This window comes from Aedes aegypti, unplaced genomic scaffold, assembly GCF_002204515.2.
Source record: "Aedes aegypti strain LVP_AGWG unplaced genomic scaffold, AaegL5.0 Primary Assembly AGWG_AaegL5_hic_scaff_2246_PBJ_arrow, whole genome shotgun sequence".
Lineage (NCBI taxonomy): Eukaryota > Metazoa > Arthropoda > Insecta > Diptera > Culicidae > Aedes > Aedes aegypti.
This window is the reverse complement of record NW_018735758.1, coordinates 6,911-19,942: the sequence shown is the minus strand read 5'-3', so window position 1 is coordinate 19,942 and position 13,032 is coordinate 6,911. Positions and strand designations below refer to the sequence as shown.

Here is a 13,032-nt window from a genome sequence, read left to right as displayed (position 1 = left end):
TTTTTGTTCTGATTCTTTTTATAGAGATTCTGCCCAAGAGTTCGAACATGTAAAAGAGTAAATTGAAGTTTCCTATTGATATAAATTCGTTCATAGAACTGTTTTCAACAGGAAAATTATTTGAAGAAGTTAGTATCTATAAAACAACTAATGCTTCATCTTTTCTCTTTCATTTAAAACATATCTAGAATTCTCAATACAGTCAACTCTCCACATCTCGATATCTCTCCCTATGTCGATGATTTTTCGGTCCCTTCATTCTGCATACATTTTCACTCTCCTATATCTCCGATATCTCCCGTATCTCGATGTGATATTCGTTCCCAATTTCTCTCCGTATGTCGATAAGCTATTATCAAAGGTTACTAGACTAGATTTTAGAGATTCAAAACAATTTACGGAGCGAAATGACGTCTGTTTGTTTTTATTTTTGCACGGGTAATTTCAATCTAGTATTCATTAAAAATTTGTTCTATTGTCTCGATCTCTCCCTATCTCGATGGTCCCTTCAATATCGAAATGTGGAGTGGCGACTGTAGAACCTTTTTAGCACCAAATACAAATATCTCTTCTTTCTGGCGTTACGTCCCCCTGGGACAGAGCCTGCTTCTCAGCTTAGTGTTCTTATGAGCACTTCCACAGCTATTAACTGAGAGCTACTTACTATTCCAATGACCATTTTTGCATGTGTATATCGTGTGGCAGGTACGAAGATACTCTATGCCCTGGGAAGTCGAGAAAATTTTCCAACCCGAAAGATCCTCGACCGGTGGATTCGAACCCACGACCCTCAGCTTGGTCTTGCTGAATAGCTGCGCGTTTACCGCTACGGTTATCTGGGCCCGAAATACAAATATAAGGACTGTTCATTTTATAAAGTGGACACTTTGTTTTTGCTATATCTTTTTATTTATTGATAAAATCGTAATCGGTTTCTGTGCATCGTTCAACTATTATTCTACATACTATTAAAATATAAGATCTTAGAAAATGCTTTGGTTGAAGAGCCAAATAATTTTTCCAAAAACTCCTAAGAAAAGCTGTTCGTCAAAGCTAACATTATTTTTCGCAAAACAAAAATCCTAATTTTTATGAACATATTGTATGTTTGTATCTTTTACTATTCTACAAAAGGTATAGCTTTAAAAAAAATCAACTATATTCCACCATTCTCTGACATTAGGTAACTTAGTGATGCACCCATTTATGGCCAAATTTGCTGATACACCATCCTTTCACTCCCAGCAAAAGAGGAAAGTAAAAAGCGTGTTCAAAACTGGTCTGGTTTACTAAATAAACTATATTTGTGCAAACGAGAGCCAAATCGTGCGTTTAAACCACAGTCCTAAGCACAAATTTTACTGCTTATGGTAGTTTTACTAAAAAGCCTCATACTTTTTAAATCGTTGTACGCATATTTATCGATCTGCAGCAAATTGTAAATGGTTTTCTCCGAAAATTTCAATTGGTAATCTCAGAATAACATATTACAAAAATAATAGGTGCAAAATGAAGTCGATTTTATTACAGCAGTGTTGCCAATTTTGATGATTGTCAATGTACTTTGAAAGGTCTTCTAAGAATAAAGCAATTGGTGTATCTATTGTGCTTTAAATGTCACCTGGGGACTTAATAAGGTAACTCTATGAAGGCGTAAGTCATTTTTCATATTAATACTATATTTAGGACTTCCGTCAGGACGTACTTTTAAACCAAAAAAAATTCTACTCATACCGATCCCCTTCAATTTTAAAATGGTTTTCTCCTAAAAATATAGGGGGAAAATGATGTTATTATATCTGTTAAATTGTTGTTCCAAAAATAACTTGATTTTTTCAATCAGGCTTCTAGTTGATGATACTTTCGAAGAACAAGCCCTTTTTGAAAATAAAAATATATAAATTGTCAAATTTTTCCAGCCAAATCTCTAACAATTCATTTGATTTTGATAACCTCCAAAAACCGACCCGTTCTAATCGTTGTTCCATATTCGTGTGAAATTTAATTAATTTTTGGGAGAATTTTTATTATCACAACATTGTACAATACTAGTCAAACGATGTTTCAGAAAACCGATTGAAATTTCATTGATAAATTAAAAAGATTACAGCATGCACAAGGTGTCCACTTTATAAAAATGAACAGTCCTTATAGCTCCAATATTAAGATTAAAGCGTGATTTTGGTTCGTCAAAACCGTTTTTGAAATCTAAAATGTGACAAAGATAAGTTTTTATTTTTATTGGTCTGTCGAAAAAAAATCTTCTTTTTTTTCTGGCATTACGTCCCAACGGGAATAAGCCTGCTTCTCAGTTTAGTGTTCTTATGTGCACTTGCACAGTTATCAACTGAGAGCTTTTTTTGCCAGTTGACTATTTTCCTTGTGTTTATCTGTGGCAAGCACGAAGATACTTTCTGCCAGGGGTGCCGAGGAATTCTCCCACCCGATTACCTAGACTAGTAGAATTCGAATCGAACCCATGACCCTCTGCATCTTCTTGCTGCAAGTTAACCGTCATGGCAATTTGGGCCCCCAAAATAATTCACCTGTAAAAATAAGTTCTGCAACTTTTCAACAGTCTATCTGGTCGGTGTTAAGACAGACCGTAATATATGTTGTTTTGGCCTTGTAATGATCTGTCAAGAGTTCTATCAATTCTGATTTTTTCGATAAAAATTTTATATGTCAAGCTGGTATTCGCCACCCTAATTAAAACTATTTTTTAAATCGATAGAAAGACTTAATTTCTGTCAACATGTTCAAACCACGTTTAGAAGAAAAATATATAAGAATTGGTCAGAAACTTTTTTCTTGTAGCTTAACCCGTAAGCTACGGTCAGCCCCGTACAAAATTCAAATTGCTCGTATTTGGACATTACGCCATATTTTTTTAATGAAATTTTGAGGATTGTTTCACTATTAGTTGTAGTTTTATAAGTGATGGAAAGGTATAGCTCCGGAGTATTGTGGACAATGTTATTCCAGAACATCTCTGGGTTAGGTAGGGTAAAAATCACATAAACTTCCTTTTAGAACTCATTTATAATTTGGAAACGAAATGTTTTTCATACAAAATGTGAACAGACCCGTTATTTGTAATAAGTTACGAAGGCTCAGGATATTTATAAAATTTATAATTAACCTAAAGTAAAGACTAAGGCTTCCAGAAAATTCTGGGAATTTTCCATAATCAACACAGGTTCATAAATTTATTTTTTAGCGATTGATGTATACGTTTGTTGGTTTACGGCACTCATTAAGCCTAAACAGACGTGTCCACAAATTTTGACAATAAATTGGGATATTGGACGTCATCGAATCAATCCTGGAGTACAGTCCTTATGATCTACCAAATCTACTACAGTCTATACTAACGCAATTCTCTTGAACTTTCTCGTTCCTACCCATAAAGCTTCATATGGTTCAAAGAGTGTACTGCTATGAATAATGAATTAATCTCAAAGGTCTTCAGAACATACTGAAAGTTGTGGGGCATCAATTTTCTATACGCATCTTCACTTATTATTCAAATAAAATGTTTTTTAACATATCCATACTTGATCACAAATCTCCGTTATAGTTAAAAATTAGTTGTTTCCAAGCCAATTGGTGGTACTATGAATTTTAAATTACTCTAATGACAATATTACAATATCCACTGGATCTACTGGTACCGTTTTTAACTTGTTTTTGACATCGCTGTTTATCGCAGAATCTCTAAGGACATCTTCAATTGCTTTTGGAAATGTTGATTCGGAATGTTTCATTCCTTTCTGGCGTTTACGTCCCAATTGGCGAATACCAGTGTTATGCATTGTTAAACATAATACAGATGTTCTAACAAAAAAGGAAGTTTCAATAAATCCGAAAAAAGCAAATATTTCGTAATTCTGAATGCTTGGTGTACGTTTTTTTTCGAATTCATTCAAAAGCACTTTGGTTCAGTCTGACTAAACAACGACCACCTGCTCAGTTGTAGCAAAGGGGATCTCCAATTTTCCCAAACATCGTTAGATCCCACGCCCAAGCAAATGAACCATGCAAACAAACCTAATTTGCCTATGAGATGTGACGATGCTACCGCTTTTATGTTCAAATTGCATTGACTTCATATTTCTTGACCACCAACTTAGTTGCGTTCGATTCACTATTTGTAATATTGCGATAATGAACAGTTTTGTATTGTACTATTCATTTAAGAATATATTTAAACTGGAATTATGCGAACATTTAACGTCTGGATAGCACTACAAGAAAAATATCACTGTCATTAAAATGTTAAATAAACTATACCATTTTTTGGCCCTTATCAACTGAGGTTAAAGCGAAAAAAGTTCATTGAAAACAATTTACTTTTCATCCTCCTCCTTGTCCGTACCGGATCCCTTGTCCGACAGTAGTTCATCTGTTTGTGTAATCGGCACGATTCGCTCGCTCAAATCTTCTGCCAGCGCCTTTCTTGGAGCCGTAACCGTTAGCACTCCATCGGCGGAAATAAACGAAGTGACGTCCTCTGCCTCGTGCCCATCTGGAATAGTTTAGCAATGATTGTTATCTATATCAAAGGTTCAACCCACCCACACCCTTCGGACGATAATTAATTAATTAGCACTCACTTGGAAGCTTGTATTTTCGCATAAATTGTCTAGACACATATCCATGCTCGTCTTGCTTTTCTTCGTGTTTCCCCTCGACGACAACTGTGTCGTCCACCACTGTCACGGTGATCTCATCCGGGGTAAACTGCTGCACATCCAGGTTTATTTGGAACCTTTCGCTGTTAATGTCCACAAAAGAACCCATATCCTGTTGGGATCGAACCGTTCGCCAAGGACGATAGTAAACCATGCCGACGATAGTTTTGCCGAGGGCAGGTTGTTACCGCACCGAACAAATCATCGGCCAACAGAGCTGTGGCAAAGTGTTGGTCCAAAATCCTGGAACTATGTAATGGCGAATCCCACACATCGTCCAACCAATCGCGGAACAAAATCGGCACCAGAGACATTACGGAAGACTATGGTTATTCCTGCTGGAAAGTGTGTCACTGCGAACTGGACTGAAGCCAACGATTTTCACGTCGCACTTTATTGATTGTCGTCGTCTGCTCGCGTTCGCTTCTCAGCACAGATTGAGCGCATGGTCGTGAGTGGCACGTGTTGTTAGAACGTCTCCTACCATGCAAGGATTTCCTGTATATACAAGCTGCTCGATATGGATGAATTTCCAGATGAGAACCGCTGGGAATTTTATGGGTTGTTGATACATGGGGACAGCATTGAATGTTTTTTGGGTGTTGGCGAGATTTAATTTGTCTTTAGTATTCGTATCCTAGGATGAGTGCTCGTCGTTGGAAACTCGTGACCGCTTTTTACCAAATACATGTTAGGATTTAGATATCAGAGGTTCAGATGCAACGCAGAATAGTGTTCTTATGAGCATTTCTACAGTTATTAACTGAGAGCTTTCTTTGCCAAAGTTGCCATTTTCGCATTCGTATATCGCGTGGTAGGTACAATTATACTCTATGCCCAGAGAAGTCAAGGAAATTTCCATTACGAAAAGCTATTGGACCGACCGGGAATTGAACCCAGACACCTTTAGCATGGCTTTACTTTGTAGCCGCGGTGTCTAACCGCTCGGCTAAGAAAGCTTATGTCTTTTTATTTTTATTCACACAACTGACAATAAAATATTTATGCTTGTTTCCTGGGTGATTTTTGAAATGAATCTCACATTTTTTCTGTTCGGAATATGAACCACTGCGACCAATATTGGATCTATTGTAGTATATCCCGTGTCCTTTGTTTAGTGCATATCGTGTTACCTTATCACTACTGAGAAGTGATATAGTATTCGATCTTCTTACAGTTGTAATTCCTAACTTGATCGCAGGTTCCGCTATTTATATCCTTTGAAGAATGTGGTGGGTTCACTCTCAACAGGCGCGCCCCTTTATCAGTCAAAATCGGATCGCTTGATAAAGCCAAGAAATTACACCGATATTGTTCATACAATCCTAGTCCTTACTTCTTCAAACTAGAGAACTTAATAAATAAAAGATTTGAAAACAAATTGTTGTATTGAACGGATGTTCGGTTCTCCAGATCCGTGCTCTTGAAAATTTTAACTTTGGCTTCGATTCATCTTCACCTTAAAAATGTAACAAGGACAACAAACATGTTCCTTTGATTACTAGGGTAACTCGGTATAATATGCCCCCCCTTAAGCAAAAATGGATATATCTCGGTCAAAAGCATTATCTCTAATGAAAAAAGCACTTCAATAGGACCATTATCTTACTAGTTGTTAAAAAAATGTAAGCTTTTCCGCAACATCTATTTAATTATCTGAAAATAACATCTTTTTTACAATCATCTGAATCACGCACTTCAAAAAGAGCCTGGGCAATATGCCCCAGTATCAGTATAATATGCCCCACAACAAACGGATAGTACGCCCCATGACAAATGGACAGTATGCCCCACAACACATGGGTTATATGCCCCAGGACTGTCAGCTGCTTATGCACGCTGAAAAATTGCTAACGAGCTTGCTCGGGAATAGATAGCATCAAGAGTGGGGCATATCATCCAGCCCGTGATGGGGCATATTGCCCAGGGATGAGAAGTTGTTGAAAAATGAATATTTCAGTGAATTATCACTCTTTTTGGTCATTCTAACTAATGATATTTGTTCATTAGTTCAAGAGTCAACGTTTTACAATTGGTTGCTTTGATGTTGTGGTATTTGGCTCAAAAAATGCTTAAAAACACTGCGTGAAAAATTACATTGAAATTCGACTTTTGATACTTTTTGCATTATCTCTGTTTTGCTGCGCGTTATAACTGTCAAATTTTCATAGTGAGACAGTCTCATGAATTGTAAGGATTCTCAGTCATTTTCAGTTTCATATTGAATCTGGTTCGTTAAATATCGAGGAGGGGCGTATTGCCCGGGTGGGGCGTATAACACCGAGTTACCCTATAATATCCTGTTCTCTTTGTTTGAAGCAGTCAGGACTAGGGTTCACTGAATCTCATATACTTCCTAGAGATATCAATATGAAATTACAACTATATTACAATCTTAACCTTCCAGTCGTCGCGCGGTTTGCCACCGTCAGAACCACCACGCTGCTGTTGTGAACGAAAGGTGAGGTTTTTTCAGCAGTGTTGTACAAAATACAACAGCGCGACGACTGAAGTGTTAAGGTGAAGATGAATCGAAGCCAAACTTGTAATTTTCAAGAGCACGGATCTGGAGAACCAAATATCCGTTTAAGCTGAAAACCTTATCGATTGGTCAGTAGCTGGTGGTGACCAATCGATTAGGTTTTCAGCTCAAAAGGATATTTGGTTCTCCAGATCCGTGCTCTTGAAAATTACAAGTTTGGCTTCGATTCATCTTCACCTTAATTCTTGGCAGATTTCACCAGCTTTCTGACGAGATTCTCAAAAAATTTCTTGTAAGTTCCATGGCGATCTTTTGACGGCATTGAAGCACTATTTCTACTCAAACCATCGGCGGATTAATCTCGAATGTATCAGCAGTATATTCCAATAATATTTTTAATTAATATCCGTGGTAGTGATACTTATAAGATTCTTGCGAATATTCTTGACGGATATCTGACAAAACTTTTGGAGAGTTGCAGAGAGTTTGACCAATTTTTTGCACGGCCCTTATTTGGCTGCTCAGAAGCCCATTAGCAAGATTATTAAAATATTCAAAGTAGCTTGCAGAGGTGATGGCAGATACTTAACCTGGCCTTGTAAAATATTTTGGTGTGATTCAAATTCACTCACTTTGTATGGAAAACATTTCACGTGAAATCTAGACGGTATTTCGAAGCAATAATAATTGATTGTCATTTCAAGTTTAATTGCATGCTTGAGTTTCAAAGCTCTGGATAAACACAATATTATTGTTGTCCTCATATGATTGGCACAAAGCTCTGCGATTAAGAATTTTATATGTTACTGATATTTGTTTTCAAATCTTATTCTGTAGCGTGACTTGTATGTTTTCGACAGTTTTGTTCTCTTCAACTATTGTGCTCAAAATTTGTTTTAATGCTTTTCGCATAGAGCGCATAAAATTTCAGAAGATTTGGCAATCAAAAATCCTCCACGACAAAAATAACGAAACGGTCGAAAATACGTTAGTTCCCATGCAAAGCTTTTCAAAACAGTCAAGAAAGTTTGGACAAAGTTTCAAGAACAACCATTTCCGACAAACTCACTACTAACATTTAACATATTTCTTAAGAAGATAGTAGTTTTCCAATTATCTGTTATTTCATACTTCAATCCGGTTTTTTTCTCAATATTTTTTAATACTGTAGTTTTACTATTCTCTCTGAAGGATGAAAATTTACATTTCTCTGCGCAATTGATGCTCAAAAAAGAAATAAACCTCATATTCTTAATAAAAAGTTGTATAACCATCCGTCAAATGTTGAATATGAAAATCTACAACACAGTGTAGTCAAAAGTAGTGATCCTTTATAGAGAGATAAGCGGAAGTAAAATGGAATGATTTGGCAACAGACCAGCAGTGCTGATTTTACTCGGCCTCGAGAATAATATTGTAACACGGACATGACTTCCTCATTGCTAAAAAGTGTATTTTGTTTCGTTATAGATCTTTGAGCTACATATCAAAAACTAATAAACAGCCGAAAAAATCAAAAACTAAAAATCGCATTGACAAAAATTCGAAAAAGTAAAACATTTCATATTTTTGCTTCATGCAAAATTCCTTTAACCGAAATAATTTCAAGCGGATTACATTACTCCTCAAGAAAAGTTCAAAACAAACATAATGCATGTTCGTTTGGTTCACACTTTGACAACTCTCGCTGCTCGATTGGTTCACACTTTGACAGAAATGTCAGCTTCCGCGAATCTCTCTTATAAAGGATTACTAGTCAAAAGTATCCAGCTTTTTACGTTAGCATGCCATAAATTTTGAATCACCCCTTTCTGACATTTCTTGTCCACACTATAATTGTTTACAGTTGGATCGTAACAACCTCTGTATCGAAACAAATTTTTAATGTTGACAAACGTGTTTTCAAGAGACCAAAACAAAAAAAGTTTACATGAAATTTCATATAGTAACATTCTTTTTATAATTTCATTATGTTTTTTTTATTTATTGTACACTGATAGGCAAAATAAAGTGCCCACCTTACCAGTTTTCGAATTTCTCTCATTGATTTGGTTCAAATTAAAGTTAACACACTTAAATCTTTTTTTGATATTTTATTTTTGATATTCTTTTAAAGTTGCACATACGAAATTTTGATATAAAAAAGAATTTCACTCAAAGAAAAAGAAAATCAATTTGTATTGAAAAAATAACTAGTGACAAAATAAAGTGCCCACTTCCTTCTTGGCCCAAGAAAAGATGATTTAAGAAAAACTAAAAAGCAATTTAATAGTTAATGTGTCCTCCTATGGCCTTAAGGACTTGCTGGAGGTGCTTCGGCATGCTTTTCACCAGGTTTTGTAGGTGTTGTGGTTCTAGTTCTTCCCAGGCGCGCTCCAAGGCTTCAAAATAATTTTTGTTGTTGGTAACATCAGTTTTGTCAACCCTGGCATCGAGAATCTCCCAGAAATTCTCGATGGGGTTGAGGTCTGAGCTTTGTGGAGGCCATTCCAGCGGTTCAATCCGACAAGACTGGAAGAAAGACTTGGTCTTCTTGGCAGTATGCTTCGGGTCGTTGTTCTAGAGAAATATAAATTTCTCTTCATGGCCCGTCTGGATCAGCGAAACCTCCAGATTTTCCCGCAAGATGTTGATGTAGGAATCTGTCGCCATTATTCCGTCGGTTTTTCACGAGCTTCCTACTCCACTCCATGTAAAACACCCCCAGACCAATCACATGTCATCACATCACACCTCCATTGCGTTCACCGTCCTTGGATGTAGCGCTCCTGAAGCTCGAGCTGTTTAACGGAAAGCGGCGGGCTCGTGTGTGGTGCAGAGCGACACATCCAAGGAACGGTGCAGCATGGAGGAGGAAATGTGATGGTCTGGGGGTGTTTTTCATGGAGTTGAGTAGGAAGCCTCGTGAAAATCGACGGATTAATGACGGCGGATTCCTACATCAACATCTTGCGGGAAATTCTGGGGGTTTCGCTGATCCAAACGGGCCTTGAAGAGAAATTCATATTTCTCTAGAACACGACCCGAAGCATACTGCCAAGAACACCAAGTCTTTCTTCCGGTCTTGTCGGATTAAACCGCTGGAATGGCCTCCACAAAGCTCAGACCTCAACCCCATCGAGAATTTGTGGGCGATTCTCGATGCCAGGGTTGACAAAACTGGTGTTACCAACAAAAATAATTATTTTGAAGCCTTGGAGCGCGGCCTGGGAGAAATAGAACCACAGCACCTACAAAACCTGGTGAAAAGCATGCCGAAGCGCCTCCAGCAAGTCCTTAAGGCCATAGGAGGACACAATAACTATCAAATTGCTTTTTATTTTTCTTAAATCATTTTTTCTGGGGCCAAAAAGGAAGTGGGCACTTTGTTTTGTCACTATTTATTTTTCAATACAAATGTTTTTCTTTTTTTTTTGAGGTAAATTCTTTTTTTATCAAAATTTCGTAAGGGCAACTTTAAAATAATATCAAAAATAAAATATCAAAAAAGATTTAAGTGTGTTAACTTTAAGTTGAACCAAATCAATGAGAGAAATTCGAAAACTGGTGAGGTGGGCACTTTATTTTGCTATCAGTGTGGGTACATTTTACAGTATTACTACTAATCAAATACAGAAACTGAACTATTTATTTGTCATCGAAAGAATAATTTCTTTCAGAAAGATTAATTGAGTACCCAATGATCACGGATTTATGTTTAATGCTCCCACATGCTCCTTTAACACACAAGACCATCTAAGCCTGAATGTAGGACGATAATTATCATTAATTACCACAAAAACTGATTTCAATTGTCTATGGCTAGCAGTCTATACTGTTAATGTTAATGGATATTAACGGCAGGTTTTCTTTTTTGTTATTCGGCACGTCGCACAGTGGTGGGCCTTCAAACAAAAGTCGGACAAAACCTCAAATACATCCATAATTGCTTGATAATGATAATCTATTAACTATCTTAGATACCTTATAGCATTCCGTTCGAAATAACTGTCAATCTGAAAATAGATTTTCTAGTTAAATTTGCACAAATTATTTTATTCATGCAATAAAATTAAAAAGGCTACTATTACAAAAAATGAATTGTAATGCAGAAATTTGTAAATAAACCTTAATTAAAGATACATATTTAAGTTCCTTTTAGTAAATTCAGTAAGCTTTAAAACGGGTTACGGCACATTACTGATTTGAATGAAAAAATTTATAAATTATAATGAAAAATGAAGACGGATTTTTCATCTCTAGGGGCAAAGAGGGACAAGAAAAACTATTGCACCTCGGAAAGTATGGATGATTTGCTGATTCATAGTGAGTGGCTCATTTTCCCGAAACACTTCACATAAAACGGACGAAGCTTTGAAAATTTTTCAAAATTTTGGAAAAAGATTGAGATATACATTTTTTGCTAAAAATAACAACTCAATGTGTTGAAAATTATGTAGTTATAGTCAAATCAAAGACCATGCTTTCAAATGAAACCTATTGAGCTTGAATCGGTTATTATTTCGTTGAGATACAGCCGTTTGAAGTTTGATAGGTAAACCATTGTTGATGAATTTCAAGAAGTCCAATTTTGCTGACTTTTCCACACTTACGATGCTGTCAAAACGCGAAAACAAAACAGATCATTCTCAAATTTTGAGAAACCGTGATATAGAAGTCTAAGAAAAATATTAACAAGTGATTTTGGGCACATGATTTTTTGAGGTTTTGTCCGGCCATGCGCCACTGTGCGTCGTGCAGGAATTAGTGGCTCAATAATAGTGCCCAAACGACATTTGAAGAAAAGAATAAATGATCAATGTAATATTGAACTCTGGGAGGGCTTTCTTGGCCAAACCTATCACAAATGTGTGGAAGTTGGCGCTATGTGTTTAGGTCGTCTGATTACGTAGACTAAGGTCGTAAGAATATAGACAATCGCTTCCCCGTGGACCTTAGAAATTGATAATGTGTTTAGAAATATTGCTTATTTTTATTAAGAAACTTTGTTAGTGAAAGCAGCGGGTTTTATACAAAGTTTACAAATAACTATTACAAATATAATGGTTGGATATCAATCTAGAAAGGGAACAGAAAAAATTACGTCCATAAAAGCTGCCTATTATTCAAAGAATTTTTTTTTTAAATTTTGTAAAATATTCAAAATCACAAACATCACGATTATATGTTATACCACGAAATACACCCAATTTTGCCAGTAAATCAGCCTGTTCATTAGCTTAAATATTACAATGAGCTGGTAGCCAAATGAATTTAATAACATATCCACGAGAATACAAATTATACAATAAGTTTTTAATAGATAGAACAGTACGATGAGTTTTGAAATGAATATTACTGAAATTCAAAGCATTAAGACAACTCAGGCTATCAGAACACACCATGTATATGTTAGGAGCGGAATTTTTAATTAAATTACAAGTAAAATACGGAGCAGTTAAAAATATCGAAAATTGAATACAAATCTAGTGAAAATTATTGACAGTTCCTTCAACATAATCATTGCCTACTGAGACTTTACTACAAAATCTGTACGCTAGACATGTCAAAATTGAATCACCTCTTGTTGATTTATAGCTAGCGTAAAAAGCTGGATAACGCCGATATTGTCAAATAAAGAATGTTTCTAGTCATAAATACTGCAACGCTGGTTAAATTAATCGAATATATTTTCTTGTGTAGTGATTTTGACTATGTTTTGGTAGAGTTGATAGATTAATGTAGTGGGTTGAAAATCGTTGGCACAGTTCTTAATTTTACCATGGATTCAGTAGTTTCTACAATAAAATTTATTTCAGTAGATTTGCAAATGAATTTGAACATCTTTGGCTTGCCATTGAAAATTAAATTCATTTA

General features: G+C 36.0%; 1 pseudogene; it reads right to left on the bottom strand.

Moving 5' to 3' along the window:
• Window positions 1-4,327: 4,327 nt before the first annotated feature.
• On the bottom strand, window positions 4,328-5,334 carry LOC110680970 (annotated as a pseudogene).
• Between the last annotated feature and the right edge of the window lie 7,698 nt (window positions 5,335-13,032).